Source organism: Macrobrachium rosenbergii, chromosome 52 (genome assembly GCF_040412425.1).
Source record: "Macrobrachium rosenbergii isolate ZJJX-2024 chromosome 52, ASM4041242v1, whole genome shotgun sequence".
NCBI classification, from domain to species: domain Eukaryota; kingdom Metazoa; phylum Arthropoda; class Malacostraca; order Decapoda; family Palaemonidae; genus Macrobrachium; species Macrobrachium rosenbergii.
In genome coordinates this window covers 11,659,236-11,686,005 of record NC_089792.1, presented here as the reverse complement: position 1 = coordinate 11,686,005, position 26,770 = coordinate 11,659,236, and the positions used below count along the sequence as shown (strand labels likewise).

Here is a 26,770-nt window from a genome sequence, read left to right as displayed (position 1 = left end):
TGCTCTCTTTCTTACTGTTCTCTCGAATCCTGCTTTATAGTTCACTGTGTTCCAAACATAGAAGTGCTTTATCTCCTGTAGGATCTGTCTCTCTTTCACAACAGGGTTCTCAACTCCCTTCTCTTCCCAATTTCCTCTTGTATTACATTTCAAGCATCGACAATCTCTGATTCTATATGCTGTATACTTTGTAATCCTGAGCACTTCTTGTGGCACCACCTGTTACAGTCAGTACACATTAAAGAGTTCACTCCCACAACTCTCTCACAATGACCACATGGCCACTTTCATTTTAATTTTTCCTTTGCTTTCTTTCTAGTCACTACAATGACAAAACTTCTACGTCACATCATAAAGTCAAAATCTCAGAAGCAAATACAATATGGAGTATAACATTCACTGATGTTCCACAATAACACAACAGCACAAGTCACTTAGAATTTAGTCTTGGAAAACTTTAAACTATTTTGAAAATTAAGATATTTTACCAAGACCATCATAAATGAACTTACAGAGCCTACAGCCAATATTACAAATCTACAAACACTACAAGTACCTGGAAATAAACATACCTGAGAAGAAAGACGTGGAAGGGACTAGGAACTTGTTTCCTTCAATAATATCCTTCATTGTAGCATAAGGTAAATCTGTCATAGCCACAGATGCAACAGGAGTATGCATGTCTTCATGGAAAACAAGAAGCGTATCAACCTTGTTTGACACACTATAACGTCAGGCGAATGCTGTCAGTATCTGCTCGATCCATTTGTACATACCTAGATGTTGTGAGACAAGGAAAATGCTCAATTAGTGTACTGAACTATGAAATTACAATAGTCTAATAATATGAATTACATGCGTTACAAATTTTAATAATATACCTATTGTGCTATGCACAATGTGATACTTGAGGTGATGAAGATGGGGAATGCTTTCAACACTCAACAATTATGTATCTTTCCGATGGATATAAGCTATTACACTACTGCCTTACATAACAAAGGACTACGTACATTCAATGGTTAGACCAAGAAAAGAACAACTACATACTAACCTAAATATAAGGCCTTTATCCAAACCCCTAGCCTTTAACACAACAAAAAATTATCTTAAATTGAGATGAAGTCTGCTCAATCAATTGTTTCTCAAATATCAAGTTAACCTTTTTGTTCAAATGACTATCCTTCAGATGGATATAAGCTATTACACTACTGTCATATAAAACAAAGAACTACATTCAATGGCTGGATCAAGAAAAGACAACGACATACTAACCTAAAGGAGTTAAACTAATATAAGGCCTTCTTCCAACCACCTAGCCTTTTAGACAACACACAAATTATCATAAACTGAGATGAAGTCTACTCGATCAATTATTTCTCAAATGCCAGGTTAACCTTTTTGTTCAAATGACTAAACATCTACCAGCTGTTCACTGTACAAAGTAAAAAATTCTTACTAAATTGGACCTATCAACTATGCAAAAGGACTAAAACCATTAACAATTCTGATTTTAGTTGAAAACTGACCCCTTTTAACAAATACAATTACTTTAGTTTTAAGCAAAAGGCAAAGAAAGAGCATTGTCATCAACTACATCCCACAACCTACAATAGCCTATATCTACCCATGACGATCATGTCAGAACTACACCCGTAATGTGAAAAGATTAAACAAACCAGCATACAGACGACAAAACCCTGACATCCTCAACATTAGGTTACTTTATCATATTTCTATAATAATTTATACCTGTAAGACTTTAAAATACTGATCCAAGTTATCTAACATTACATTGATATAAAATGTACCAAATAATGTCCATACTTTCTATGTAGCATATCAGACCAAAACACCATGTCTGAAAGGAGATCTATCAACTTTTCTCTTCCCAGGAGGGATGCTGTGGTTGAACAGGTTTAAATATCTTAGGAAGTTGCTACCTATAGTGTACTTACATTTGCAAATAGAATAGAATAGAACAGAATACAGAATTTAGACCAAGAGCCAACCACTTGGACCTAACAGGTCACTCAGCGATGGAAGGGAAATAGACAGTAAGAGGGCTTTAAAAGTGTAACAGGAGGAAAACCTTGCAGTTGCACTATGAAACAATTGTTAGGAGAGGGTGGAATGTAAGATGGAAGAAGAAAATACGGATGGAGGTACAGTAAAAGGAATGAAAGAGGTTGCAGCTAGGTGTCAAAGGACACTCAAAGACCTTAAGTAATCCCTACAGTGCACCAGGTGAGGTGCACTGACGGCACTATCTACGGTGTTACAATTTTGCAAACAGTTGATGGCGTATCCTTGCAAGCAAAGTTGTCCCAATGGTAGACCATTAACAATACTTTATTTATGGCTTAATGGTGGAATTTCTTTATCTTCTCTTCACCTAAAAATTATTGCCTCCACTGGTCTCATGATTTAACTTTTCTACAATCCCACTATGTAAAAATATTCATTTCCCATTATCTTTCTACTTAAAACATTTTTATTAGGCATTTTTCTGACTCTATGCAAAGCCAAAGTATGCCTGTATAATTTCTACTACTTACTTGTACATACAAACACTAGCCTATTCCATAACTACTCAAGTTTAATCAAAATTCCCCAACTTTTATAATCTGATGTGTTCACTCTCCTCACTTGAAGGGTGTGGTTCATAAACAATTCTACCTACAATTAATACACAATACTTACGATTACAGCTCTTTCCTGAACTCCCATCCAACAGTCAAGTATCGGAGGCGAATGATATCCAAACGGCCAAAGATTAGCACCCGTACCTAAAGTAACAAAGAAAAAATCAGAAAATGTAGAAATCACACTTTCTGCTACTCGTAAGCAGACCGTGGTATTAATTCTTATGAACCCATTAATCATAAATTGCCTTAACATGTGTGATGTGGACACAGCAACAGTCACTTGAAGAGTTGAAAGAAGAAAGACTCACACTGCAAGATGGGCTAGCTCCAGGAACCACAAGGCAATACTCTTCTCATCCCCTTTATGCACCTTAATAAAGACATCTACCTCCCAAGATTACTGCAGTGCTTTCCCAATCACTTTGTTGTGCCATTCTTTTTTATAATTCATTGTCCAGTCATTTTTATCTATCCATACATATTAGTGATGGCCAGTGTTCAATGACCTTTATTTTTGCCATTTTATCTCAGCAAGCTCTTTGGCCTATATAAGTATATTATGTCCAGCTATTGGTCATTGTTGAGTCCTTTGCCTAAAACCTCCTGCCAAATCTTGCTTTTGGATTCCTTTGCTATTTCTGCCTTTTTTCATTCTCTCCACAGGACAGTCCTGTGCTTGTGACAGCCCTTCTGGCTAAACTTTCGCCCTCTTGTTTATTCTATCGCATGAGTTGCCAGATCACCCATGGTTTTTTAATTCTGTTTCCCTACTGGTTTAAGAAGGTCATTTCAAGGGCTTATTTATATGTTTTCTGGGAGGGCCTTTCACAACTTGAGATCAAGGCCTACATTGTTTGAACATCCTCTTACTCTGGCATTTACAGATAAACTGGGAGTTCTCAGCTATTCTTATATCAGGTAACTTTGGCATTATCTAAATACTTTTGTAAGATTTCACTTACATGAAGTACCCATAAACCTCGAAATTTTCTTTGAGACCTATCATTGCAGTGGGCCACTACTACCATTTAGAAGGATCCAAGTCATTCATCCTTATACTCTTGATGACCTATTTCTCAAAGTCTAACTGGGGTGTGGTACATGAAACAGCCACATTTACACTTTTCTTATATAATTTACTCATTTTTACTTGACTTTATGAAATTTGGGTCATCAAATCAAGCACTGGGACACTTTAGCCATTCTGCACTTAAAACAGCGAAAAAAAGGAGCTGGAGTTGTGCAGCAAAACAACTAGATCCGAAAAATAAAGGAAATGAAGTACAAGAATCTAACTCTGGGACTGGGAGAAACCCTACAGTTGCACTAAAAGTAACAGTTAGAGGGTTGGAAAGCAAGATTGAAGAAAGGAAGCAGGAATGGAGATAAACTAAAAGGCTAAAGTGGATGCAGCTTGGGGGTGAAGGGAGGCTGCAAATACCCTTTAGTATGCCTACAGTGCACCACATGAGATGCCTGACAACAATACCCCCTTACTGGGAGGTAGTGCTTTGAGCTAGAGTCTTCTAGTGCAAATCGATTAACTACAAAGTTTCCATGATTCTGAGATTGGCTGACTCAACTATCTATTGTCTACTGGGGACTAGATTTCTTGCTGCACTTCTTGATACAGGGTCTACTATTATCTTCAAGGCCTCATTTGCTTCACCTTCCCCTATACTGCAATTCAGGCTCCCTTTCACTAATGGATTCATATGAAAAATTTATATTCTTATAATATATTTTTTCTAAAAACCCGTAATAAAAATTTTCTGGGGGCTTCCTTCCTCCCTCAATTTTCTAGATGGAGGCTGGCACAGAGAGGAATAAAAAGGGTGCATTATCTTGTGGTTTGTGGAGCCAGTTTGCACAAGTGCTGCAGGTCTTCCTTCTTTCAACTCTTCAAGTGAGTGTGACTGGGCTAGTTCACCTGGAGTAAAGCTATTCATGACTGATGGGTCTGAAGACCATCCATGTCGATGTAAGGGAGAGTACAGAGGTCCATAACATGCTTCTTATTCCTTTAAACACCTGTATTCTTACTGGAACCTTTGGGCAAGGTCTGAGGTAGCCATACGCACAGTTTACTCTAATGCAACCACCACCAAATCAACATTTACCTTACAATATATTTTCAACAAATGTAAATTCAATTATTACTTTTTCTTTCCATACATTTAAATACTCTAAAATAAAGCTGAAAATAAATTCTGCCAGAAAGTCTCTTACCTTATTATCCATCCAGCCACTTAGAAATGTCTCAAGTGACTCCTCTATTACTCTTTGTACTAATTTGTGAGGGAATTTGCTGCGAATAAAGTCTGAAAACAATGAGCTTTATTCAACATTTACCATGATTACTCAATTAAATCTACAACAGCTTTCTGATAAAAATTTATGTACAAAATTTGTATAGAAATCTCGGTGCTTTACAAAGCATATTTCCTTAAACTCAAGATAAGTACTGTAATCACATCCTGAATTTCATACTGCCCTGTTATATGTTGTGAACTAGTAACTAAGAAGTCCAACTGGATGATACAGTTTTCACAAAGTTCTCACATCGAAATGACATTTGTAAAGTAAAGTAAAAACTGCATGCATCACAATGACAGTGGGGAGGAAAGGTACTTAAAAAGCAATGGTTTCCATCTGCAAAACCTGCAAAAATCTTAGGACCCATTCTCCATACTTTCAAACATCTTATTTTCAAAGTATTGTAATATGTACCCAGATAAGAACAAACAAACCAAGTGCTCAACAGCTGCTAAAACTGGCAAAGTCAGGATACCACTGGATGAGACTTTTTCAACAAAAAGCAAGTCCCAAATCTTGCCTTCTGAATGCTTCAGTCCCTTAACTCATGTTGGCTTCATACAGAAAATGTGTACCCAACAGAGGAGCTGAGTGGAGACGCCTCTTAGATGGCTTTAATTCCAAGTTATGAATTATCTTAAATTTTTTTAAAGTCCACAATACAAGAAGCCTCCTTCCCAAGTACACCTTCTTCAACATGAAAGTTAACTCCTCTACAACCAGCTAACAAGGGGCAAGTCAATCTCAATTCTATGGTAGATGTTACCTGTATACTTGTTACTTCACCTAATTATGCACACCTTTCTTTATCTGGGGAAAAAACTTTGGAGAACTATCAGAAATAACAAGACGGAGAGGGGTACATAAAGAAATTTGTCCTAAATCTTTCCTAAATAATACAAACTACCTATGCATCTTTAAGTTCTTCCTAAGAACACCAGGGTCTCTGTAGAACCAACCCTTCTGATGATTCAAGATGGGAAAATAAAGCTTTCCAGCACACCAATACCAGATTCTATATCCTGGTCAAGCAAAAGACCCATGTATTCTGGCTGGAGACCTGATGTAAGATGATGTATCTTGTTCCAGTTATATTCCTGAATACTGTACCTTTGTAAGTCAGAACCACAGGACTGCTAACAATGTCATCATCTTGGTCACTGGCGTTCTGATAGCTCTCATGAGAACCATGGAATCTTGGTTGAGGATCTATAAATCTTTCAAGTCACAGCAGTTCCTTGTTGAAGAATTGAGTCATGAGCATCTACATTCCTAAATTGTACAGTCATCCATGGGAAAAGTGTCTTAATTTCATATGGCATGTTCAGTACTGTACATATTGTAGTTACTGTATTTCCTTTGCTGAGCTGAGCATTCTTCTACAGCATTCATGTTTTTGCTGAATTTTTACAGGAAAATCAATTACTTTGTTAAGTATCACCATTTTTCCTCATTACCAGCTTTTGACTGACGAGCACTGCAATCTTCATGCCCACCAGTTAATTTATTTTGACTGTTATACCATTTTTAATGTTACACTATAGAAAGTAGTTAAACCATTAGTTTCAGACATTTATGTCCCACAGTTACAGACTTCATACATTTAGTGTTTTGCTTCTTCATCACTGGTTTTATTGAGGTTAAGACAAAAGCAAACGTGCAACAGCTGGCCTTTGAGAAGATGTAACATTTATTCTAGTAATGTCACATGGCCACTTCAGTGTTATTGTAGCTCTCAGGACACCCTGGTTCTCCAACCCTCACTAATCTTACCTAATAACTGGGTACCTTCCAGAGGAACTGTTACTCTCTCAGTACATTTCAGTCAAATCAATCAAAAAGGCTGAAACTGCTGAGTTATAGTAAGAGCTACCAACAGATAACGAATACATGTGAAGCCATATCACATTCCTTCAGCACTGGAGAGCTGACTTCAAGTTGCTAAGGGCTTTGCAGTCTTGCTAGTTCTGATTGAAATATTGACGAATCTGTTGAGAGAAATTGTCCTTACTGCAACAGTTTCAGCCCTCCTAAGTTCCTCTTTCTTTGTCAACCTGCTTCTGATATCACTGACGACACCAAATTTTAACCAGTATCCTCTTAAGCTTTGCAGTAACACAGGCACAGGAGTTTTTGGGTTTGGGGATACAAGACCTGGAATCGACTTCAAGAGAGCCCCCTTCAGATGGCCTTAGAATTTGTAGGTGATCTGTTTCATTCAATGGGCAAGAACCATTGGTTATTATATCAAGAACTTTTACATACGTTCTCCTCCATCAAGATGATGTGGAATCTGATGGCCGTCCCAGGTTCTAAGATGAACTAGTTCCATAAATCAGACTTTACGATGCAAGAGATCTAGACAGAATAAACCTTGGACAGTAGCTACCAATACAACCAACATCAAATTCCTCTACCATATATAATCTTCTTGAAAATGCTTAGATGCCAATGTTTTCAATAAGGCAAATGACTGATACTTCGATATTGAGAGTAGTTTACACAGATCAGAGAAACAAGCGATGTTGGGCATTTCTGAAAATTTTGAGCAATTAGCAGGTTGACTTAATCTACTGAGCAATTAGCATACTGATCAAATCTATTGAGCAAATAGCATGTTGATTATATAAATCTAATAAATCATACATCTATCGTATTTTGAGCATAAGCAACCTTTATTTTGCCCAAGAAAGGCTTAAGAGTACTTGGGACTACAGATGCAGCCTGCTTTGGACAGCTCATAATAAAGCTACGACATTTGTCACTTACAATGTAAACATGCTATTATGTATCTTCAAAATCTGACTACCATACACTATTCCTTGTAACATAATTAATTCTTCCATTTTGCAACAATAAAGATCACTTTTCTATGAAACAAAGAGTTTTTTCTGGTAATATTAATAGCAACAATATAAACCATTTCTCCACATTTTAGAAACATAATAATTATAATAAATTTCCAACAAATTTCTTATATATTACTATGTAACAAGGAACATTAACCCTTTGATATTCCACTGATGTCAGATGATGTCAAGAGAATTTTTTAACAATTATTCATATTTTGAAACCAGAAGCCCTGGGATGATGTCTGAAAGGATGTTGGAAGATGGTTGAATCTCACCCTCCCAGAATTAAGGGCCATTCAAAGAGAACTGTCACTAAATTTGTTGAAAGAGAATTGTAAACATTTTCATCTAATTTTCTGTATGTTTTTATAAGCACTGATGGGCATAAACAGCAATACAGTAAAATACATATGACCAGAAATACAGTAGTACCTGTACTTATTACACATGTTATGATGTGAAAAAAATTTATATTTCTTACTTCTTAAAAATCTCTATGAGAAAATTTTAAAAATCCAGTTTAGGGCCAGCTTCAATTTGGCATTTTTCATTTTATTGCTCTCTTCATTTTCAACAGCACATAAACAGTAAAATTACTCAGCTTCAAATTATAAAAAAAAAACCAACTTTTCGTCAAGAAGACTAAAATTTACAGCAAGCAATAAAAGAAAATTCTCACCAAGCTCTCATAAGCAATAAGCCAGAACCAAGTTTTGCCACAGACAAGTTGTGTGACCAGTGGAATCTCAAAGGGTTAATAAGTAACTTGATTACTTCTGGGAAAATAGCTTTGATAACATTATTTTAAAAGATGCACATCAGCCCTTACCTAATGAAGAAACCATGCTAACAGATGCTTCAGTGTAATGGTAAGGATGGCCATCAAAAAGCATAATCAAATAGAGAACAGTACTAACCCCAAGCTTTGGAGCTAATTCTACTTCATAGCCAGCATGCACCTGAAATTATGTAAGAATTTTTAATATACTTTGGTATAATGTTACTTACTACAAAATACTTTTATTAATATCAGATGCTTGATCTGACTAACACCTTATGTCGTGACTAAACTTTCCTTACATGTAAGATACACTTATCACCATCATTTAACATTTCAACTATACATTTTTTCCTTTACAGGAAATATATTAAATTCTTTACCATAAACTTTCATTTCCCTATGAGAACACACTATCTAAGTACAGTAGTACAGTAATTGCATACACAAAAAATAATCCAAATTAAGGCCCATTAAGGTTTATATTTACGTAACACAGAAAGGCAATTTTCATCATTTGGGTTCTTGGGTAATTTCTTTGCACATAAAGTGAACCTCATAATATTGCCTAGATCATTCAAACCTTGTTCAAAATATTGACCACTGCTATATTGCTGCTGTTTATGGCCACGACTGTAAATGTATGTTAAATATATGTATGTTAAATAAATGTATGTTAAATATACTTATAAAAATAAATTTTCATTATAAATCTTTTTCTACTGTAAAACAAATGAAATGAATGTTTAAATGGAAAAAGTTTAAAACAGTACTTCAGAAAAATGGTATCAAGATCTTCAATAGATCATGAATGGTGCAGTCAGTTAGCGAAGAGACTGAGCACTGACAAAACTAACAGAATACTGTAGTTGATCTTACTTTCCCGATTCATGATTTACAAAGGTATACTCAATTTCTCCTTCTCAATGCTCCCAGTATCTACATATATTCAAATAGTGCCATATAGTTCAGATCTCTTTTTACCATCCATGATCCTTCAGAAACTGCACCTACAAAACACTGAAAAGTGTGCAATAATCCTCCTTCAGTACTAAGACGACCCCCATTTTTCATGTAAAATGTAGGTTTAGAGGTATGATTGCCGTATAAGATATTTAATTTATCAAATCAAATAACTGTATCAGCTGATATAAGTTAGTTGGTACATAAATAAAATTATCTTCAAGATTTTAAAATGTTTGGCAAAGCTCACCACTACAAAAAAATACTTTTGTATTCCCTTAGGAAAAATATAAACATCACAACAAATGCTCAATGCCTGTGATGTCACTAATTAGTGGAGGAATACCCGTTGGAAGTAGATCCACATGAACGTGTTCCTTTAAAATTGGAAAAGAACCTGATATCAAGGATAGCTAGGGAAAATTTGATATCACAAAACCCTTTAGTTTGATTATAAAATACTACCAAGGAAATATTGGCCTTTAGTAAACAACAAGGGTTGTAAGTCCAGCACAACTGGGAACTACAAACATGGCTATGTTTTGTAAACAAGAAAGTTACACTACTTGATTTACCCTTTGGTAACTTCAAATTATCTTTCAATGTTGAAAGGCAATGTTTAAGTATCAATAACAAAATTGTCTAAAATTATTGCCTTATAATAATGGTACTCTAGATATATAATGCTAGTAAAGTGAGAGCTTGCTAAACCTAATGCCTAATTATGGTAATTACCTATGGTAATTACTGTAATTACAGTTGTTTTGTTTACAGTGCTGATAGTTGTGTCACTAGTGATTTACTTGAATTACCTACGGTTTTTACCATTATTACAGTTGTTTTGTTTACAGTGTCAATAGTTGTAATGGTAGTTAACTATTGACATAACTATCGACACTTCAGGGGTTAGCCTATCATTAAAAACCTCGGCAGGATTTAAGGTTTGCTTTTTATACTCGCCGTATAAGACGACCTACCATTCTGGGGGAGATTCTTAAAGATTAAAAGGTTGCCTTATACAGTAGTATATATGGTAGTTTAATAGGACCATGGTGTCCCATTTCTAAATTCTCATAAGAACTCCCCAAAGGATTTTCTCTTAAATAAGAAGTAAAGCAAAAGAAATGAGACACGGAGGTATAAGATAACCAAAGTGAACACAAGAAAAGTAAAAGACAAAAAGCAATGCAGCCCGAGACCAAAGGGTTGCTGCAAAGAACCAGGAATATCACCTACAGTGAAACAGTCAAGGCCAATTATAAGCAGTACCTACTATGAGGATTAATAGATATAAACACTTGGTCACCATAACCTAAGTGCCTCAGAGAGATTGTTCATTATCTTATACTGTATGTTGTAAAACTTGATGTTTTTCATATATACTAAAAGTGCCATGAAAGCACTTTCACTATTGTCATAAATTCTATTGTAAATCATATCAAATATAATGGAGTACCCTTTCCCCTAATAATATGAAGCTGCTAGAAATGTTGAACTGAACTCACAATTGTGCTCAAAACATTTCAAGACAACAGCTGAGTTAAAGATCTAGAGGTTATAAAAGAAATCTATGTCAGGAAGGTTGGTAGTACGGTATCATTATGAGGTAGTTAATGAGACAACTGATAAACGCCTCGTAAATGATTGAAATCATGAAGGAAATCTTAATTGGGTGAGGAACTGCAACACCAAAACAAACCTCAATATTCTGTTTTCTCCTTTATTCAAAGTAAGTTACAATATTTTGCACAACTGTCCATCTTCAGGTTCTGTAAAAATTAAAAACCAGCACACTTATACCCAAAACATCAAATGAATACAATCAAAATATAAAAAAACTCTGCTGAAGGCAGTTATCTATATGCAAGATTGGTTTTAGTTCCCTATATAAAAGGTTTCGTAACAGTCATAGCTCAGATTGTGAAAAATTTTAAAGCTTGGTTTAAAACCTAGCTAAGACTGTTAAACACTTTTACATACAGACACTAAAACCAAGCATGAATATAGATAACTCTGTCTTCAGTAGGAAAGTACTTTATTTTAAATTCAGTTTTACCATTTTTGATATGTTGACTGTAATTCACTTGATTTTTGGGAAGTAAAAAATGTGTTGCTTTTTAATTTTTATAGAACCTGAAGATGGACAGTTGTCCAAGATACTGTAACAGAGTTTGAATAAAGGAAAAAAGTGTGTTGAAGTTTGTTATGGCATTAGAGAGAGAGAGAGAGAGAGAGAGAGAGAGAGAGAGAGAGAGCCTAGAGAGAACCTTTAAGCAGCAAGACCTCACTAACCTTCCATCAGGATTTATTTTAATACTGTACTCAATAATCTGGAATCAAACTGAGCAAAAACAAAGTCATGAAAAAACGGACTCCATAAAAAGAAAATTTTATTTCAATCTCTAAGGCACTCAGTAATCTGAACCTAAAAATTGGTTTTAAGTCTGTAGTGTTTACCAGCAGTTCCTGATGTAAATTTAGTCAAGGTAAGAACTACACCACCTCAGTTAGTGTAAAGACTTAGGCAATACTTAACTGAACATTGCATAAAAGCTCTGGACTTTCTCTGATCCCACTGGTCACCCTCTATCCTTAGTCTTCACAAAGACCATAAGCTCTAGCATACTATTAGCTAACAAATTCCAGTCATGAGAAAGGATCACTATGTATGAAAGCCTCTAAAGACAGAGGATCAGAGAGACCGAGCAGGTGAGGAAGGCTGGATGGGTTGTGAGGAAGAAGCATGTTAGACATCATACAATGTACACACACACACACAAACACACACACACACCATGTGCAGTCCTGCCTAAGAGCCATAGTAATAGTAGCTGTATAATGCATCACAAGTGAGGAACTACCATATAGCTTCACACCAGACCTGGCTTCCAATGAAAAAATTTATTTGCTCTACTGGAAAATATGGCTGAATTTTAAAATTCTCAAATTCTGTACTACAACAGTCTTAACCAGTATAAATTAGACTTAAAGGAAACAAGACGACTTGAAAGCACTGAAGTGTACAAAATTCTTTTGTCTTAATTCACACTGGTCAGATCAACTAAACAGTTCAACCAGACAATTAAGGATAAGACAAGAAAGGGCCATATGGTTGAAAAAAAGAAGAAAAAGGTAGATAGCAAAACTAATTTTTATAATATACTATATCGAATAACAGAAAAAGTGTACAATCATATTTACAATAAAAAATCTATGCAGAAGAAAGCCTACACTATTAACAAAAAACCAGCTGACAGACCCAACAGACCTTATCATAAGTCTTCGAAAGTTTAAAAATATAACCATTAATACTTCTAAATCTTTCATCAACGTCATGAATGCAACATCAACGTTTTCCTTATTAGGTTAAACATGTACCACATTCTCTCCAGTTTTCTTCTGTCCTGTAAACTTTTTCTGAACTCTTTAATCAGTGTAGATCTTCTACAACCTCCTGAAAAAATTCTATGGTCACCTTTTCATAATCTTCTAATTTTCCTTGTCAATATTTGTGTTTCTACTGCAAAGGCTGTGCAGGACTATTGTATATATTGTAAATCTTTACTTTAATATTTCTAAATATCTGGTAAAGAGATAATCTGAAAAGAATAGGAGACAACACTAGCAACCGATTGTGCCTTTTGGAATCCACATTGATAGTAACAAATATCAAAGGACTGCCAATGCTTCAGGAACTAGGTTACATTATCAAATTCTTTAAAACAATTCTGATGAACACAGCAGAAAAGGAACCAGGTTGAAAAATTTTTCAACATATACATCAAAACAAGAACACACGTTTCTCCACAAATTCCCTATGGAATCACAGTGATATTCAATTAGATTTCAAAGCTTTGCCTACCCTTAAACTTAAGCAGAGAAATCAGCAGTACCTTAATGCAGAGAGAGAAAAAAAGCTGAATTCACTAAAAGTTTTCTTAGACAAGTATTTGTTAATATTTATTAAAATAAGATTTAGTAACACAAAACTGCCACTCCCACCGTAGCCATGCCAAAAATTAATAGGCTCCAGTTCTCATACAATCTTCGCATATGGGTTCTATGAGCACATGCTATACACCAGTCAGAATAAAATAGGCAAAAGATACGGCTGCTTTCTGTTTAGCTGAACGATGGAGTTTTGTGCTCTGTAACAGATACATAATCATTAATAAACACCAACAATTCCTTAAATAAGGACTTGACCACTATTTGTGCTTTGTATTCAATAAGTACTATTGGTTCTAACTAACACACAATAAGTACTAAATTATCTTACTTGAATGTTATCGACTGCTTCTGGTAAATGTTTGAACCTTCGCCATGTTTTGAAGTTGAATCTAAAGCTGCCACCTAAATTGCTGAAAATTTCATCAGAAAGGATCGGCTTAATGGAATGATGAATAATCATGTTGTCTTCGAAAATTTGGTTTGCTCTTCTGTTTGCCCAGTAGTATCATAAAGTCTACGTCTCTCTGGATCCATCAACAGCTGAAATTGGGGAACATGAAAGCAAGCAAATTTTTAAAAGCAAATTTCCATAATGTATTTTACAACACAGTACCAAAAGTCATTCATAAATGGCAATACTCTAGTAAACACTACAGACTCACAAGCAACCATTTTCAAAATATATATTATTAAGCAATTGAAATCTTGCTCACCTGTACCCTATAAAGAAAGACTCTCCTTAACACCAAATAAAAATTGTAAGGTAACTCACCTCATATGCTTGGTTGATCTCAATAAACTTAGCCTCAGCTTGCGGAGACTTGTTCTTGTCAGGATGCCTGCAAAATTTACGATTTGTAGGTATATAATTACACTTTGCAGCTATAAAAGTATATCTTATAAATAAAAAATGTTCAAACTGTTTAAGTTCTAATTCAAGCTGGAATCTTGATACTGAACCAAGAAGCATATGTAATGCACTATTATAATAAAATTAATACTATTTTTTAGACTCATTCAATATAAAGTAACCTACTACAAATAACTAGTTTCAGTGGCAACAGTAGTAAACAGTTCTTTTATATATTACTTTATTAACTGATCTCATCAAACATGTACAAACTAAAAGTAACCTGTCTCATTACCAGTAGTCTCTATGGGCAAAACTGGCATATTTGACTACTCAACAGGAAGAAATCCCCTAACTCCCCAACCAGTTTGTTTTACCTTTCTGCCCATCACTGGCTAACACATTATCATCCCAGCAACCACCACTAAAATAAAACACAAGATGTAAATGAAATGTTACTTGGATCAAGTGAACATGATGCCCTACAGACAACTAATTAACTTTGAATGTTAACCTGGCACTGTTTCCCAGTGGGTCAACCCAATAAGAAAGCACTTTTTATCCTTGGGAAATGGGCCATACCCACTGCCAAAATAAGGCTAACTAAAATTGTCACTTTGACCTAGTGTCTGACCACATAAGATACACTAATCTTTCAACCCAATTGAAACATTCATAATACACTGATGTATCATCTAAAATCCAACATCCAAGTCAAGGATATGAAAATTTTTTCACTATATTCACTAAAAATGGATAAAATGCATTAGGAAAAACTCCTGCATTACATAAATTAATGTCCAAGGGAAAAAAATGTTGGTGAGTAAACTACCCATCAAAAACTGTAATCATATACAGTATCTTCTAAGTATTCTATTAAAGCTCAGTGTTTCATTACATAAATGTTAACAAACATCAGTGGAGGCCAAATTTTTAATGAAGTACATATAAATATTTCTCTCTCTCTCTCTTTCTCTCTCTCAATAAGTTAACATAACTATTACTTTTAGTAAATAACTCTCTATAGCTAAATATTGAATTTATATTTTTTATATTAAAACCTTACTTTTCTGGGGCTTTAGAATAAGTATTCTTGCTTTACACTGATGCCTGGACAAGAATATCGTAGCATGACCAGTAGCTTCACAACCCTGAATTCCCAAACTTTATATGAAGCACAAGTCTACGAAGTCTTCTGGAAGTTCCATAGTGAAAGAGCATTCTACATGAGGCAATGCTGGTTAGGCTGGACACTGCCTCTTTGATGAGATTAGGTTAGGTCGAGCAGTACCCTTTGCAAATGGCATTTAACCCTTCAAATTCTGAATGCAAACCCTAATCATGAAAGGAATGATAAGTGAAAATAAGTACTTTAGGGGGTCCAGCATACCATATGAGATTATTTTAATTAAGACAATCGTTCCCAAAATCGGCAATGGATAGATGGCATTTATTTCGCGTCAAAGGATAGATGGCATTTATTTCGAGTCAAAACCATGCCATCTGGGATGACAAGACCATGCAGCAGTAGAGGAGTGCTAGGATGTGACCCAGAGTCAATGAGACAACAGATAAAGTTTGGGAATCTCTGGATTAGCATTTGTTCTTTTCATGCATTAATATTACATATATCACCTTACCTAACCTAACTTGATCTAACCAAGCCCAAGCATCTTTACAAACAAAGAGCTATGCCCCTGAGCCCTAGATACCTTTATCAGCCAGGGCTTCACCTCAACCCTGGATAATCAGTACCCAGCTCCTGGATCCTGCCACTACTCATGACACTCCTTCGTCTCCCAAGTTTGGATGTGCTCACAATTCCTGTTGCTCTTACAGCTCAATGTCAGTTTTCCTTCATTCTCACCAAAAATTCTGCTTTATTATTTTACTGTAAACCATTATTTGATATTGTAGTTTTTAATGCTGAGATCTTAAGTCTCCTTAACATGATTAGTTCAAAATTGATGCTCCAGATCTAGCACAAATTTATTGGTAATGAGCTATTTACTGTCTTTTCTTTATGCTTCATCAATCATTCCAGTGGGGCTGGCACTGAACATGAAAATTAATGGGAGTGGCACCAATATTAATGCAAAATTCACAGCTAAAGTAATGAACATAAACATTCAAAGCACACATTAAAACACAACAAATAATATATTCAAGTCCAAAATACGATTAAAGTAAAATTTTGCCAATATTCCATCTCCCCTAGCCTAACTGTCAGTGGGAGAAGGGAAAAGCAATATATACAAAAATGGGGATCGTAAAATACACGAGTCATTCATTAAACAGATAGAAAAATATACAGCATAAATCACGTTTACTGGCGCGAGAGTATGTGCATTAGGCTAACTACGCCTGCAAGCAAGCAAGCAATAATAGGCTGGCCTAAAGCCAACTCTTACAGAAACCGCACCCATTAATCTACAAAAACCACCCTTGAACGAAGGCCTATGAGAAACCCAAAGTGTTAAGTCTAGATTAAAAATATGGGCAAAATAAAACTGGATTGCCTAGCCCTGGTAAGACTACAGGACAGTACTAAAAGGCCTACTGTGGGTTAACACAAGGGATACTAAGGCCTAACCTACTGCAGCTATGTCTAGGCAAATTGCTAACTGGCCTGGTGCTTTAATTCCATGCTTGGTAATTTGTATGACCATAAAAAAGTATAACCCAATAACAGACATTCAAACGGAGTAAAACAATGCACGATCTTTGTACCCTCGTAGCGTTAACGCAATAAACTCATGAATTTGACATATCCAAACACCATACGCGGAGATCACTTTACCATTCCTTGGCCAATTTCTTGTAGGCCTTTTTTGATATCCTGGGCATCTGACGTCCTCTTTATTTCCAGAATGTTGTACGGGTCCTTAATTCTCGCCAAAGCACACGCTACGAGAGTAAAAAGGAGGAAAACACACGACCGACCACCGCTGATTGTACTGCTCTGCGGAATTCCTTCATCGAGCAGACTACAATACTTTCGGCACCACCTCTGGCATCGTCTTTATCTCTCGCAGTTATCGAGGTTATAAAGTGTTATAGATTCACCATGATTGTCTATAATACATAGATTAGACTTTAATAATATTTTTCTGGCATTTCCGTCGTTTTATTTATCATTAAATGAATATGCGGTACATGCGCCAGCTGATCAATGAGATAGGCCTTAGAGCGGGAAGTTTGAAATGCCGAGGAATTTAATTCTCATTTCCTCATTATAACCATTATGAATTCATATTAATTCCTTGAGAAATTATAACCACGAGATTATGGGCATATATATAATATCAAATATGGTTTGATGTACGCGTATCTCTGCGTATTTTGGACCAAAATGACACTTCCCTGAAAAGGGAGTGGCTTCACGCGTTAAAAAAAAATAGTCGTATCCAATTTATCCATCAATAAGGTTTAGAAAGAACAATTTTCATTAAATTTCTTGAGCTTGATGGCACTCCATGTCCCTCAACATACATTATTACGTAATACCCTGGGTTTCGTAAGTAGTGTCACTCACTGAGTAGTACCAAGCTTTTACAGGCCAACAGAACATTTTTTTGTCACCAAGAAAGCATATTATGTAAGAAACAGCTCGATAACATCGTATGTCAAGGACCCATTTTCCCAGCAAACATGCGGAAGTGTAAATTATTATTATTATTATAAATTATTATTATTATTATTATTATTATTATTATTATTATTATTATTATTGTTATTATTATTATTATTATTATTATGCAAAATGAGCGAACATTCATATGGACTGACTTTATAAGGCTTGAGAGTTGCGAGCAAGCTTCCCCATCATACGTGAAAAAGAAAACATGGCGATAATACAAATAAATTAACAAAAAATATATTGATTTCAAGAGCCGTAAAAACTAAATCAAAGATGAAAAACATATTTTGGCAGATACTATTTATTCAGCCCTGAATATTGATAACTGTGGAAAAGTTGTCGGCAAGGTATTTCTATGGTAACTGCCAGGATTAATCCTGGTTAACTGTCGGCGGAGAATAACGATTTTGACATGACGACGAATGGTAACTGACTTGCTCATTCTGTATGTTGTCATACCACGTTGCTTTCATATTGTTTGCTTTACTGATGGCATCAATGATGATTTTATCAGGAGACTAAAGTGGCTCTGTCCTATACGTTTTGTTGTAGTGCATGCAAAAGTGAATAAGTCTAAAGAAATGCAGACTGAAATACTTGTGTTGAAGGATGAAAGTGAACTGCGAGATAAAGGGATTGCCGGGTGGGAGGTCATAATTGCTTGAAAGTATGCATGATAAGCCAGCTGGTGACTCAGTGAATTTCCCGCAGTGCGTTATATTAAAGACTGACAATCTTTCGATGGAAACTGAATAATTGGAAGTTAATTCAAGAACTGATAATCCTACAACAGAAAACTGGGTCGTTAGAAGCTGCAATAAGGTGACGGCTCCTAATACACAGCAGCTATTCAAATAATAAATAAAAAGTATTTATTGGCAATAAGGTCTACGCAGGTTTGTGAATGGATGTTTCAGGCAATCATAATTGGTTAATGATGTTAATTGTACAACATTTTCAACTGGGTATTCATTATTGAAGGACAGTAGGTACTGAAGAGATAGCCACCTCACTGGAGCCCGTTGAGTGAGCTAAAGTTGCATGATCACGTTTGCCCATTTTGTAATGAATTGCTGCGTAGACAACCAACAATATACTCGCAGCATGCCGTTCAAACTAAAGAGCACTTCTTTGAGATCAAATTAGAGTTTCAGATAGTTTACGCTGTCAAATGTTTTTCTCGCACCAATAGCCTACAGCATAATACAAAATATATAGAATATGATTAAATAGTTCGGGGATATGTTCAGGGTATAGATGCAGATGCTGGTTGAGTCAACTTTAAAACGGCTGGTTGTCATGTATGAAGATCGAAGCCATGTGCAGTCAAAGGAGCTTCAAGTATGCTTGATATACTGGTTTTACTCGCATCTGGACGATAAATTACGCGTCTGCGGCATCCTTTAGTTGTTTTTTTATTTGTTGTACTGCATGCGCTATACAGGAACATAAGAATTTTACAATAGGCGAATCACACCAAGCATTAGACATAACAGAGCCATAACCAGTAAAATTTACATGCTTCTGAGGAAACGATCACAGTTAAATTATTTATGGAATCTCTTAAATCACCTTTCATACGGCCTAACGTTATACAATAAGCGAGATGAAACAGTGTGTTGTAAGTGAAAAGGTTATGTACTCCCCACAAGCCATCTGCATAATTTATGCAACTCAGGACACAGCCAAATTGATCGCCGCACATCCTTGCAACAGTTCTGTTTCCGACTGCTTCCCCTTTCTTTGTGACAGTGTTGATTTGAGGAAGTAAAGCTTTTTATATCTTTACACGGTGCTGGCGTGTAACCATATGCCATTCGCTCTAAACTAATTTTCTTTTGTCTAACAATGCCACAAAAGTTTACACTAGGTTCTTGCCTGTCTCCTTAGAAGTGCGAAGTGATCTGGGGTTAAAATTTTCATTCCACCGTAAAAACCTTTCGCAAGAGAATGGATGTAGATCTTCGACCAAGCTGTTTCTTCTGAAATGACCACGTCGTAGTCTAGATATCTACCTGATTTCAGAAGTGAAGTGAGCATGTTTGAAAATAATTCGCCCAGTTGTCATTTCAGCGGATGGGGCTCTTGTATATTGTAACACATGAAGGTTGTCCTACTAATTACATTTCAGTAAAGTAAGTCCATCTAAAGGCCACAGCTGTTAAGCAGTTTTGAAAGTCCCACTAATAGCAGCCGGTAGTTCATTTTTGGGAGTCAGCACAGGTAGGGAATGGGTACGATTGTTATCTTGAATAAGATGTGACCTTTAGGACGTTCCAAAATCGCAGCGAATGCTACTGCTAACTGTGGACTCTTGTCTCTGTAATCGTACCAGCCGTGTTACATCGCTAATGTGAAGAGAGTGATTTTGACAGAGGCCTATTATTTCAACGATTAGGCATGTATGATCAGCTGAAGAGTCGGATTAATACCTTGTAACTCGTATATAACTATCCAATATTGATCGATATCATGTAGTTTTTCTAGGGCTTATGGACATTCATAACTGTGACCCAAACACCATCTGTGGTTGGTCTGACAGGTTACCACCTTCACAATATTATAAAGTTTTATGACGCGAGAATCATGTCTTACTTCTCCCACAATCGAACCTCTACAAAGTAACAAACAATCAGAACTACAACTACCCCCAAAAAAGTTTTGCTGCTAAGGCTCCAGACGTCCAAGGAGGAAGTCTTGAAAGCACTACCAAATGACCTGTTTAAACCATATAAGCTTTTGTTTACCAGCTGAAAATTAAACCCTACCGGGGAAGACAATGAAAAACTTTGGTAGTAACCATAAGGTGGGCGGTTTGTATTTCTTAACCATATTATATAACACTGAGCTGCCTAAGATTACAGTGCTACCTTATGGGACGCCATTTTCATTTTGTATACATTGAAGTAAAATTATCTGTACATACCTGGGGGTTAAACTGAACTCTAGTGTCCACGAATTTAGTATATCCGCGCAGTAAAATGCCTTTAGAATTTTTGAATCTTTTGAATATCGAAGGAAATAAATGTATAAATCAGCTTATGATCAAAGCCTCCGTGAAAATGATCTTGATGAGTTAAGAGCTATTGTTTAGAAACAATCTACGATGGAATCACAATTTTAGAGTTTGCAAATGTCTTACGAATCAAGTACAGAACATTACATGAGCCGCTTGTTAAGTATAGGTCGAAAGCTAATTGCCTTGCTTGTTTTTTCTCAGGTTTAACTACAGGGATAATGATGAGACTCGCCCATTCTTCTGGAAACAAGTGTTTCAGTCAAAGGTGATTGTTGAATTGTAGAAAAATGCTTTTGCTGAAGGCAATTACCAATCAATGTAATAAATAATTGCCGGAGTGCTTTCGCCGACAGAATCGTTGGGGTCGGATGTGTCATGCTCTCTCTGAAGGAGTTCTGCGGGAACTGCGAACTCAACTAGTCAAACGTACATAACAACGCAGACCCATTCTGAGATTTTCTTATTATACGGCGTCCTCCTTAATAATTGCCAAAGCCCACTGTAATGGCACTTAGCAAAAAGAAGTCTTTATTTTTTTCTGGAAGGACTTGATATTTTCAGTCCTCCTGATATCAAGTCGGATCCGATTGTATAGTCTTGCGCGGCATAATATTAAGGCTCTAAAACCTATATTCAAATAACATGAGTCCGTCTGTAGTTGTTCTTGTGTTGACTCCATCTTTAGGCTGTTTAATACTCACCAGTCATTCAAATATTTTGGACACCCGGTCTTGTTAGCTTGATGAGTCATTATACATTTTAAACATCATTCTATATTCACTATCTTTTGCATCTTCTTAATTTGTATCTTATGCGGATTATGATGGAGTTGCAATAGTACACTCTGTTTATGCCACAATTAATCACTATTTGTATTTAGTCGAAAATCATGAAGCTGTCCTAAATTGTTTTTCCTACCTACTACTATAAATTCAGTTTTATTTTCATTTAATTTCAACCGCTTATAAATGTCAACAACCCCTTAACACTGGTAAGAACATAATTTATTTTCTCATTGGCATCTTTAACATTGTGTAAAAATAAAATTGTCTCTCATCTGCAAATGGATTGAACTTTACCCCATATCCCTGTAGTAAGTTGGACAATCCATTCGTATAAATACAAAATGAAACTGGACATAATACACTTCCTTGCGGTACTCGTAAGTATGAGTTCCCAATCTGCACGCAATATTTTCTGCCACATGGTAAGTCTTTCAAATACTCAAAAGTTTCTTCAGTAATACTAGTTGATTGTAAATAATTTAGAAGTTCATGAAAAACTTATAAAAAGCAGCGCTGAGATCGACAACACCAAAATACCACATTTGCCTTCATCCATTATTGCAAATAGATTGTTGAAAACAAAGCATACAACAGTTTCTGTAGAATATAATTGTCTATGTGCCAACTGACTATCGGTAAAGCATTTACCCTTTCCAGATATGTAATTATTTGCTCAAGAGTGACAGTAACATTTTGGACATAAAAGATAAATGCAAAACAGGCCTGTATAAACTTGGACCTTGATGATCAAGTATACCTTTCAGAATTATCGGTTTAACAACAGCCACTTTCTCAAATGTAGGGAACTTGTATTCAGAGATAGTGACGCTAATAAAGCATGAAAAATGTTCAGGTTCATCATGTACAGTATTGTGTCTATTAATAAAGCATGAAAAAATTTCGTTCAGAATATGGCATTGGTTCAGTTGCCAAGTTTTTCCTTGCCTTTTTAAAAACCGTGATAACTTCATCATTATATAAGCCATTAAATCTCGCTAGTCCATTTGTTTCTGGTATAGTATTTATCAGATTCGGCGTTTCAACAAGTGACAACTATGTTCTCAACTATCTTAAAAAATCCAAGAAAATTTTCAGCGAGTTCATCATTGAAACCACCTGGGACCCCTCGTTCCTTTACATTTCCAGTTAAGCTATCCAGTTGTCTATACAATTTATTCATATCAGTTCCAGCTTCCTGGATTTTCTGATGACAATACAGTATTCCGTTCTTCACTACCTTTTTAGATCACCGTAACGGTTTCTAATTGTTTTATATTGTTCCCATGCACCTTCAGTCTTCAACCTCCGCCATTTGTCCTCTAAGCCTTTTTTCCCTCTTTAGTCTCAGAATCTCACCAAGGTGATCTGTCTTTCATGATTAGCCTTTCTCTGTTAACGGCCACAAATATTCACTATTATAAGCATTCAAAAGACAATTTGCAGTCTGCTCTCAATACGTCAAGGGTACCATGATCACAAGGAATATTTATCGATATCCTCATTTTTTATTCAAGACATCAGTGCAGTTCCGCCTTCAGGTTAATAAGAGGAAAATCCGCAATAATACTCAAAGTCTAGAAAATTATATATTTAGTAAGCTTTCGCTAGCAGCTGCTAGCTTTATCAAATTGTCTGACAGAGTTTGATAAACTGTTTGATAAAGCTAGCAGTGGCTAAATTTATAATTTCCTAAACGCTGAATATTGCAGTGGATTTTCCTCCCATGTCTTCATTTATTCTCGGGATAACTTTATGAATAAAACTGAGGAAAAAAATCGATGTATTCCTAGAAGTTTTTACCACACTGAATTTCAGTACCGTATCCTAAAATATATAAGCTTATGTATTGAGGATATGGTGCACTTCACACATCCATTGCACTGTTATTGTCCGAATCTCTTAAAACAAGATCTAATGTGTGTCCAGTAGAGGTTGCTACACATTTACCAATCGACGCGATTCCAGTAACTCATTCAAAACAACTTATGACTTTCTGGATAATCTATCCACATATTTAAGTCTCCACAGATATATATATTTTTAGCAATCATGTCAATCATTTCCAGAAATAAGCCAAATTCCTCAATACACACATTTACGCTTGACCACGGAGGTCTATAGACAACAATAAATGAAATCCCCAGATCTAAGTACTCGAAGCTTACCTTTATGTATTCAAAACTTGTTACCTGGGGTCTCTCTATACTTTTAAGATGAGAACGTTGCTGGTAACAGAGTCCAATTCCTTCCCCGGGCCAAAATTCTCTCGTTATGTGAAATTCAATAAGAGTACAAGGCGTAATTTCATTTATCGTAGCACTATCAAAACCGCTAATATATCGAAAGGCTCTTCATTTATCGACTCTCTAATTTGCAGTGTTTATTTCCAACAGGCCGAATATTCACTAACATTCATATCCATGATCAGTGTTTGCTGCTACTCTCATTATTTCTGTCTTGAGCAATTTATATACTTAAATTTACTCAAGTTGCAATCTTTTGTTACGTGATTACCAGCACAATTGCCACAGATTCTACCTTCTCATTTTGCTGCCCTTCTCCAAATGTCCATACCTCTGACAATAGAACCAGGTGTGATACCTGTCACATATTTATATGTTCCCCATTGTAAGGCAACCTTATCACCATGTTCATATAGATTGTAGAGCCCAGCGAATCTCAGGTTCACATTTTAGAATGACGTGGGTAGTCCTACCTGCAACAGGTTTACTAAATAGCAACTTTATCTTTCCCTTGACACCAGGGATAGACCTCAGAAACTGGTTTCTGTCGACTAACGCTTCGCCCACATCTTCCTCATCACAGACGTTACAGATCATTAATTTTGGTTTAAATTTCCAAATCATCGTTGCGTCAACACCTTCTATACTGTTACATATCCTGGTGGCTGCCTCGTGTCTGCTGCTTGCATCAGCGAAACTGATAACAAGACTACCCTTTGAGGTAGACTTGGATTAATAATTGAAATATCCTTCAGGTCATTAGCACCCTCAGATTTCTTCTCAATTTTCCCCTGAAGCTTCTGTAGAAACCACCTGTAGATTTTATTAGTAAATGCTTTTCCTTAATCATGTCTGCATTAGTTTTTCTCTATGGTAAAAATTGCCATCTTACCAGTTCTTACCAGTTCCATCGTCTTCATGATATTCTCAATCTTGGAATCAATGACCCAAGGAAAGTACATTGTGTCATGTGACTCCCCTCGCACGTTCTTGAGCTCAGCAATTCGTTCATCCCGCTCAGCAACTATGGAATCACTCCCAGCAATCATAGCGTCTCAGCCTCCGAAACTCATCACATACATGTGGTTGATCACATCCACCAGTTCCTTCTTCACTGATTGAAAGCCACGCTGAATTCTCGATGTTATCTTCACTGAGGCCAACTAAGAAAACACACTTCCGATGATACCACTTATTACAATCACAACTTATCCAATCCTGCTCTTTTTCCTCTATCAGGCAGGGACAAGTCACCGTTTCCGTTTTAAAAGCCATAATCCACTATCACTGACAATCTTATTTTCTGCCAAACCAATTTCAGCGAAAAAATAATATAGTATTTATTCATGAGCAAGTCTTGAACTGCAACGTTTAAACTGAGCACGATGTGGTTTCTGAACGGTTGGGCAGTTAGGGTTAGTACATTCCCCTTTTTGAACTTTAACAAGACATTCTTGGTCTCGCGTTTTTCACTACGGATTGCGCATAGTACATGTCCTCTGGCAACAGAAGCACCTGAGAGACTGATATATGCTCCTCTGCAGGGCAGTAACCCCCCATGATCGGAGCCGCACTTGTCTTGGAACTGATCAAGTGAAATGGGCTAGGTCTTTCCTTGACCGTGTTTTGTTATACATCTCTCTTCGTCGCAATATATGGGAGGTTTTGTAGAAAAAGGTTCAAGAGGAGCTCGACTGGGGAGGAGCAAACGGTGGTCTTGTTAAGCTTTTCATTGGAGTTTAGTGGTTAGAATTACGTGCTAGCCTTCAGGAGGTCGATTGTTGCTCTGCTCTTCGGCGTAATGATGACCTCTCCTCGGTGATTTAGTCGGGCTGTAACATTCATGCCGGGACTACTCCTCTCAAGGGCAACAGTTGCACCGTGTGAGGACTGTCCTTTGGCTGGTACCGCTCTAAATTTCGGCAGTGGTTGGTATGCACTCGTTCGAAACTGGAGAAGGAAAGGATACAGGATCATACGGTAGCCTAGGAGACCTGTTAAGCAACTCAGTGGTCTGGTTAAACTAAGGTATACTTAACTTGATAAGGCGTCAGGTGACGAGGAAGGGAGGGTTATGAGGAGGAAGTGGAGGTTGGATGGGGATTCAGCAGGTGCTCCCTGGTGAAATCCAGTTCTCCTCTTCGCAGATGGAGGAGGAGTTTCGTTGGTAAAATAATCGGAAGCCACTTGCAGTTATTAACACCTCCTACTGGCGAAGAAAATTCAAACAGCAGCAGAAAGGCGAGTGATAAAGCCGTATAACTGCCAAAACAGTTTGGGGTGTAACTGCCAAACTGACAGTTGTCAATTTTAACAATACAGTACGTACTGTATTTTCAGCCTTCCCTCCAGCACCTTCTCCACTATTTCAATAGCATGCCCAAACACACCTATTACTAGGTAATTGCAGCGCATCCTCTTTTCTTTTGTATATCATTATTGTACAGATTTTACTAGCCCTATCCCTTTCTTGTCAGATATTTGTATACAGTATTTTGGTAAGCTCAGGGACGACCAGCTCTCCTGGTATTTTTGTTAAATTTCTACTTGTTCCAGATGAATTTGGAGCTATGCCCTTTTTTAACCATCTTCATGAGTGCACTTTTTAACCTCTTATGGGTTATATTCTTTCTTGATTCTTCTATCATCCGTCATCCTTCTGTTCGTTATCATTATTAACAGAGTATAACCAGACCACTGTGTTTGCTCTCATAGGGCTGGTCTA

At 36.4% G+C, this 26,770-nt stretch overlaps 1 protein-coding gene and 1 pseudogene across 1 annotated transcript in view; both read right to left on the bottom strand.

Moving 5' to 3' along the window:
* LOC136833825 (dnaJ homolog subfamily C member 16-like) overlaps positions 1–25,094 on the bottom strand; it is a 45,211-nt pseudogene extending 20,117 nt beyond the window's left edge.
* LOC136833686 (KAT8 regulatory NSL complex subunit 1-like) overlaps positions 1–26,770 on the bottom strand; it is a 281,243-nt gene that overhangs the window by 67,542 nt on the left and 186,931 nt on the right.